At 44.4% G+C, this 7,599-nt stretch overlaps 1 pseudogene; it reads left to right on the forward strand.

Moving 5' to 3' along the window:
• The first annotated feature begins 7,268 nt into the window (after positions 1-7,268).
• Positions 7,269-7,386, forward strand: LOC124552855 (annotated as a pseudogene).
• The last annotated feature ends 213 nt before the right edge of the window (positions 7,387-7,599 follow it).

Below are 7,599 nucleotides of genomic sequence, written 5' to 3' on the forward strand. Positions count from 1 at the left end.
TTAGATGGAGGGGGTCGGACCGCAGACCAGTTCCAGTCATTCCACCAGGAAGGAGGTACACGGCTCGTGTTGTTTGCAGTTCAACCATGCCCAGACGGTCAATACCGCGGTTCGATCGCGTCCGCATTGTTACTTTGTGCCGGGAAGGGCTCTCAACAAGGAAAATGTACCAAAGTGATGATGTTCGGACAGGGAGGAGATAATTAGAGACAGGAACTGTCGACGACATGCCTCGCTGAGGCCGCCCAAGGGCTACTACTGCAGTGGATGACCGCTACCTACGGATTACGCCTCGGAGGAACCCTGACAGCAACGCCGCCATGTTGAAAAATGCTTTTCGTGCAGCCACAGGATGTCGTGTTCCGACTCAAACTGTGCGCAATAGGCTGCATGATGCGCAACTTCATTCCCGTCCATGGCGAGGTTCATCTTTGCAACCACAACACCATGCAGCGTGGTACAGATGGGCCCAACAACATGCCGAATGGACCGCTCAGGATTGGCATCACGTTCTCTTCACCGATGAGTGTCGCATATGTCTTCAACCAGACAATCGTCGGAGACGTGTTTGGAGGCAACCAGGTCAGGCCGAACGCCTTAGACACACTGTCCAGCGAGTGCAGCAAGGTGGAGGTTCCCTGCTCTTTTGGGGTGGCATTATGTAGGGCAGACGTACGCCGTTGGTGGTCACGGAAGGCGCCATAACGGCTGTACAATACGTGAATGCCATCCTCCGACCGATGGTGCAACCATATCGGCAGCATATTGGCGAGGCATTCGTGTTCATGGACGACAATTCGTGCCCCCATCGTGTCAGTCTTGTGAATGACTTCCTTCAGGATAACGACATCGCTCGACTTGAGTGGCCAGCATGTTCTCCAGAAATGAACCCTATCGAACATCCCTGGGACAAATTGAAAAGGGCTGTTTAAGGACGACGTGACCCACCAACCACTCTGAGGGATGTACGCCGAATCTCCGTTGAGGATTGAGACAATCTGGACCAACAGTGCCTTGATGATGATGTGGATAGTATGCCACGACGAATACAGGCATGCATCAATGCAAGAGGACGTGCTACTGAATATTAGAGGTACCGGTTGTACAGCAGTCTGGACCATCACCTCTGAAGGACTCATTGTATGGTGGTACAACAAGCAATGTGTGGTTTTCATGAGCAATAAAAAGGGCGGAAATGATGTTTATGTTGATCTCTATTCCAATTTTCTGTACAGGTTCCGGAACTCTCCTAACCGAGGTAATGCAAAACTATTTTCGTGTGTGTAGATAACGATTTGGTGGACAGGATAGACAGCAATCTGCGGTTGTTTGCTGTTGTTGCTGTGGTGTACGATAATGTGTCGAAGTTGAATGACTCTAGGAAAGTACAAGATGACTTAGTCAAAATTACAGCGTAAGGTTCCCTGGTTCCCTGGAAGCAGACTCGGCAGATCTATGTCTCAAGCTTTGAGAGATAAAGACAACCTCATCGACTCAATTTTAAACAGCAATTTTCTTTTAATTCTTATTTTTTAGTAGAGATTCAAAAATGTAGGCCCACCGCTTCAAGCAGGGCCGTATTTGCAGACGTCGGTACGCTGGGGCAATGACCTCTCCGCCCTGCCTCCTTCTTCAACCCACTTCACCCCCCACTCCTCTTCCCGGACTCTAGTTCCTATTCGATTTACGTCAATTTTTGATTTCATACGAGGGTGGAACTTTAATAGTGGCAACTATTTATTTACAAAAAAAAACAATCCGTCTTCAGGCCACAAGTGGCCCATCGGGTCCATGCGTAGGCCGTGTCATCCTCAGTTGAGGATGCGGATAGCAGGAGCGTGCGTTCACCACACCGCTCTCCCTGTCGTTATGATGGTTTTCTTTGACCGGAGCCGCTACTATTCGGTCGAGTAGCTCTCCAGTTGGCACGAAGAGGGTGAGTGCACCCTGAAAAATGGCAACAGTGCACGGATGCCCGGACGGTCACCCATCAAAGTGCCGGGCACGCCCGACAGCACGATACTGACGGGAACCGGTGTATCCACTGCGGCGAGACCATTGCTCCTATTTATTTACAGCTCGTACAAAATAGATACGTGTTTCAAAGTTTTACTGACCTTCAAAGTAGTCACCAGCATTGTGTATAACCCGTTGCCAGAGATGAGCAAGTTGTAGGATACTCTTAGCAGTGCCAGTTGTGTTGACAGTTCGAGCGGCGCGGTCTATTGCCCGGCTAATTTGTAGCAGTTCTGAAGCGAATACCGTGAAGTGTTTCCTTCAGTTTAGAAATCGAGTTGAACTTACGAGGGCTTAAGTGAGGAGAGTGCAGTAGATAGCATATCACTTAGCAACCCCATCAGTCAAACAAATCAGTAACAGCTTGTACTGTACGCGCTTGAGTACTGTCCTGCAAAATGATGGTGAGGTGCTGCAGAAAGTGTCATCACTTCTGTATCTATGCTGTTCATTTTTGGAACACAACCTACGACCAGCTTAGAGACAGAAATGATAACACTTTCTGCACGACCTGACCATCATTTTGCAGGACAATGTTCAAGCACGTAGAGTCCTATACTACCTACTGATCTCTCCCGACTTAAGCCTTCGTGAGTTCAACTCGATTTCTAAACTGAAGGAAATACTTCACTGCATTCGCTTCAGAACTGCTACAAATTCGTCCGTCAATAGACCGCGTCGCTCGAACTGTCGATACAATTGGCACTGCTAAGAGTATTCTACGACTTCCACATCGCTGGCAATGGGTTATCTGCAATGCTGGTAACTACTTTGAAGGTCGGTAAAACATTGGAACACGTATCTATTTTGTACTAGCTGTAAATAAATTCTTGCCACTATTAAAGTTGCAACCCTCGTCCATTTTTGTTGCCCTAAAATTTAATGAATAATGCAGCTACTTAAACTAGTTCGTCATTCAGATTTGTATTTTCACGCACAGAAAAAAGTCGCAATTTTTTATCTTACATTTCCTTTCTCCGAGGTAGAGTTCGTTCCAGTTGTTTGTGCACGAGTTAGATTCTTCACATTACCGATCGGTTTTGATACAGTGTTTTATTTGTCTTTGTCTGTCTGTGTCTCTTGTTATGCAAAATAAGAATAGTAGCTAACACGCGCCATGGTCACAATTTGCAGACAAAGAAATGTCAACTAGTGCGTTAATGGTTGCGAAACTCTTCTACACAGGAGTTGCGACAAAATGTATCGTCTGAATTGAACAGGGAAATAAACGCTTCGCTAGACGAAAGTATTGCTTCGAGCTAGCTTACCATCAATGCTTTTAAATTACATACAGTCGTTTGTTCGTTCGTGTGTGCGTGAATGACTGTGTGGGGTTTTTGACGTAGACTGCTAAAAATACAGGCCGTTTCTAAAACGATTTTGTTGTTGTCATTGCCGTCTTCAGTCCGAAGTCTGGCCTAATGCACCTTTCCACGATGGTCTATCATAGACAAAACTCTTCGTCTCTGCTTGACCATTGCAACCGCTTCAACATGATTTGTATACTAATGTCTAGGTGTCCGTCTATAATCACGAACCACCCAATTTACCCGTATTAGCAAACTGTCAAGCCCTTATCTCACAGGATGTGACCTATGTACGGATCGCTTCTTTCACTCAAGTTGTGCCATAAATTAATTTGTACCCCAGCTCTCTTCAGTACCTCATCAGCCATTTTATTTTCAACATTCTTCTGTAGCACCACATTTCTAAAGCTTTTATGGTTTCTAGTTTGATTTTGGCATTCAAGAAAACTGATGTAAACTCTATTTTTATTCGACGTGTCGTATTTCAAATGTACGTGCTTGGTATTTTTTTCAAAGGGTAGCTTTCAACAGTCGGTATGATACGCCACAGAGGTTCAGAGAACAAGCAGCGTGATCTTTGGTTGCAGCTTGCGTTGTCGTTGCAGTAAGGATTGAAATCGAAATGCTGTGTGGCTAGGGCCTCTCGGCGGGTGCAAGTCTTTGGATGTGACGCCACTTCGGCTACTTGCGTGTCGATGGGGATGAAACGATGATAATAAGGGCAACACAACACACAGGCTCTGAGCGGAGTATATCTCCGACCCAGCCGGGAATCGAACCCGGGCCGTTGGGTATGACATTCCGTCGCGCTGACCATCAGCTACCAGGGGCGAACGCAGTAAGAATTGTAAGAGCAGGTATCTGAAGAGTCGGATCTAGGCAGTGCTACTGAGCGGATGGAAATGGCTTGCAGGTAAGAGAGATAAGGATACAGAGAAAGACGAATCATGAATTTTGATTTTGTAAAGACTAATTGAACACGTGAAGATTTCTGAGGTGAAGTGTTGCTGTACTGCTTGCTTGCGCGTAATTATGCTGTACGTGATTAACGGAAGGTTTTAGTGGAATCTCTCGCTCTGTTGGTTTTAGTTAGTAGAGACGAGACGAGAATTCGTAAAGCTTTCTATTCGCATGGACTGCATTCTAAAGTTATAGATTTTACTGTTTTTTCATAATATTTAGAAATTTTTGCTTGGCAGATTAAAATTTGTTAGAAATGATATGTATTTTAATGATGATGGTATTGTTACCGTGAAAGAATGTTTGATTTTGCAACACAGTTTTTCCGTTGGTCAAATTTCCTTCATCATTTAACTACTTCAAATTCCATGACCGTCTCCTCAGAAAAGAACTCCATTTTCTGATTCTTTGTGTCGCCCCTTTGCACTCCGATATCTTTTCTTTAGAATATTCATACGTCCTAGCATTACCCTACGCAAGGTTTTCTCTCAACCGAGCGAGGCGGAGCAGTGCTTACCACACTGGACTCGTATTCGGGAGGACGACGGTTCAAACCCGTGTCCAACCATTCTCTTATGTTTTCCGTGATTTTCCTGAATGACTTCAGCCGAATGCCGGGATGGTCCCGTTGAAAGGGCACAGCCGAATGCCTTTCCCATCCTTCCTCATCCGAGCTTGTGCTCCGTCTCTAATGACTTCATTGTCGACGGGACGCTAAACACTAACCTCGTCCTCGTCCTTTCTCTCTTATTTAGCTTGTTTGCCGCTGCGCCACGTAGTTTGTGTTCGCACTTCGAGCGGTAGTAAGTTTCCGTCGCCACAGCTAAGCCACACGAAATATGTTACGCGCAGTTTGGCATTACACACACGACTGTTAGGTCATTAACTCCTGGATTTGCTTTCCAAAGTGGATTTCCAGGTCCGTTTAGGAATAGTTCAGTTCACATTACATGACGCATGCAGACATGTTTATTTTCACAGCACTTTGTTACATCTGCGCGTGTAATGTTCAGTGTCTGGACTTTTGATTAGTCGGACTTAGTGCATAAATTTACAGCGCACTTTTGTAAAAACATTTGTGATCGTTATTCTTTCAAAATTCGATTGGTAATTTTATGTTTCATTCTGTTGGGTCTGTGTGTTCGAACTGCAAAGAGACGTCACCCATTGTAGAACTCTGCGTAGTTTCACAGTACAGCTTACGTAGTTTAGAGTTCGGGCTCTCTCATTACTTTGTTAGTTAAAATGCAGTTATACAGTTTTAAGTTGTTCATTTATGTGGCCATAGTGTCCATAGTTGCTTTATAATTCGTAAGGGTGTTTTTGATCCGTCGTTGCAAATACAAAAATGCGTGATTTTTTCACCAGATGCGTTTCGCTTTATTGAGGTAAACCATCATCAGTGGTCTGTAGTTAAGTTTATTTACTTTTTGATTTGCTTTTTAGATCGAAAAGTAGTTCGTTAAGAAAAGGTTGGTTAGTACGTACAGTTATTTTTCGGTTGCTTTCTCGCATACATCCGGAAATGCTTTGCTGGCACATCGTTGTCTTTCTGAGTTGCACACTGATAATTTTCGTCTACTTCTTAGATGTTCTGCAGCATTATGCATTTCTCACAACACAATCTTTCTTCTCATACTTCAAGCATGTGTTGATGTTTGTCTTTTGTAGTGATGCCAACATAACCTTTCCAGTACTTAGTCTGTGACCCACAAATATTCTTTTTTAAATTAGATGTGTGTAATTCTATTTAAATATGTTTCTGTGTATTTATATACTATGTAAGAGTAAAGTTTTTTTGTGGGAGGAGAAACGATGATGACTGGACATAAATATATAGCAGTGTGATGGAGTGTGGGTAAGAGGAGAAGGTTATGTTGGCAATACTACAGAACACAAACATCAACACATACTTGAAGTACGAAAACAAACAGAATGCAGTGGTGTGCATAGACGTGTGTTGTGAGAAATGCATAGTGCTGCAGAACATCGAAAAAGTAGACGAAAATTATCATTGTCTAACACAGAAAAACGACGATGTGCTGGCAGACGGCATTTCCCGATGTAACCGAGAAAGCAGCCCGAAAAATCACCGTACGTACAAACCAACCTATTCTTAACTAACTGTTTTTAGATCTAAAAAGCAAATCAGAATGTAAGTAATCCTGATTACAGACCTCTGAAGATGCTTTACCTCAATAAAGCGAAACGCGTCTGGTGAAAAAAAAAAAAATCACGCATTTTTGTAGTTGCAACGACGGATCAAAAGTACCCTCATGAATTATACAGTTTTAGTTTTGGCGACTCATTTTCTTACCAGATACCGTTTCTTTAATTGCACCATACGTTCCATTGAGCATTTAAACGCAGACACACACGACTGTAAAGAACAGTAGTTCAGGTCACTCCAGTTACGGTTCACGAAGTTGGACACCAGAAATATTACAAGCGTCAATACTCTTCTTATCTGAACTGCTTATCGTCGACTTTTCACTTGTGGACGAAGTTAGACGCTAAATAAATACCTATAGGCAAATACATCACAACTCTTAAATGTATGTCAGATGTTAGCGGATTCCTCTGTCTGACAATCGTGTTTCTTGCTACTGCGAGTCTGCACTACGACTTCCAGATATAATTTTGGTGTAATTTGTTGGTAGGCGTGTTTCTACATTTGCAAGATTACGTCTATTCGAATTTCGCGCCTGCGCATCGCTAGTACTGCTGGTATGAAGATGCAAATCAGGTTTGCTTTAAGTGTACTCTGCAACGGTCGTGAGCGTTAGCTTCTTTAAGACTGGACGTGGTGAGTAGCTGTTAATCAAGAACGCCTTTATCAGCAATTCACTGAGTTTGAATGAGATCCTGTAACAGGGGTACGAAAAGCTGGATGTTCTTTCTGCGGACGTGGCATGAATTTAGCTACTGTACACGATCGCTAGCAGCGGTGGTCACGGAAATATACGGTCGCAAGAAGACCGGATTGCCAACGGCCGTGCCGCAGTGGAAACGCCGGTTCCCATCAGATCACCGAAGTTAAGCGCTTTCGGGCTGGGCTAGCACTTGGATGGGTGACCATCCGGTCTACCGAGGGCTGTTGGCAAGCGGAGTGCGCTCATCCCTTGTGAGGCAAACTGAGGAGCTGCTTGATTGGGAAGTAGCGGCTCCGGCCTCGTAAACTGACATACGTTCGGGAGTGCGGTGTTCTGACCACATGCCCCCCATATCCGCATCCAGTGACGGCTGTGGGCTGAGGATGACACGGTGGCCGGTCGGTAATAATGGACTTTCCAAAACCTGTTCGGACGGAGTTTAG

This window comes from Schistocerca americana, chromosome 10, assembly GCF_021461395.2.
Source record: "Schistocerca americana isolate TAMUIC-IGC-003095 chromosome 10, iqSchAmer2.1, whole genome shotgun sequence".
NCBI lineage: Eukaryota > Metazoa > Arthropoda > Insecta > Orthoptera > Acrididae > Schistocerca > Schistocerca americana.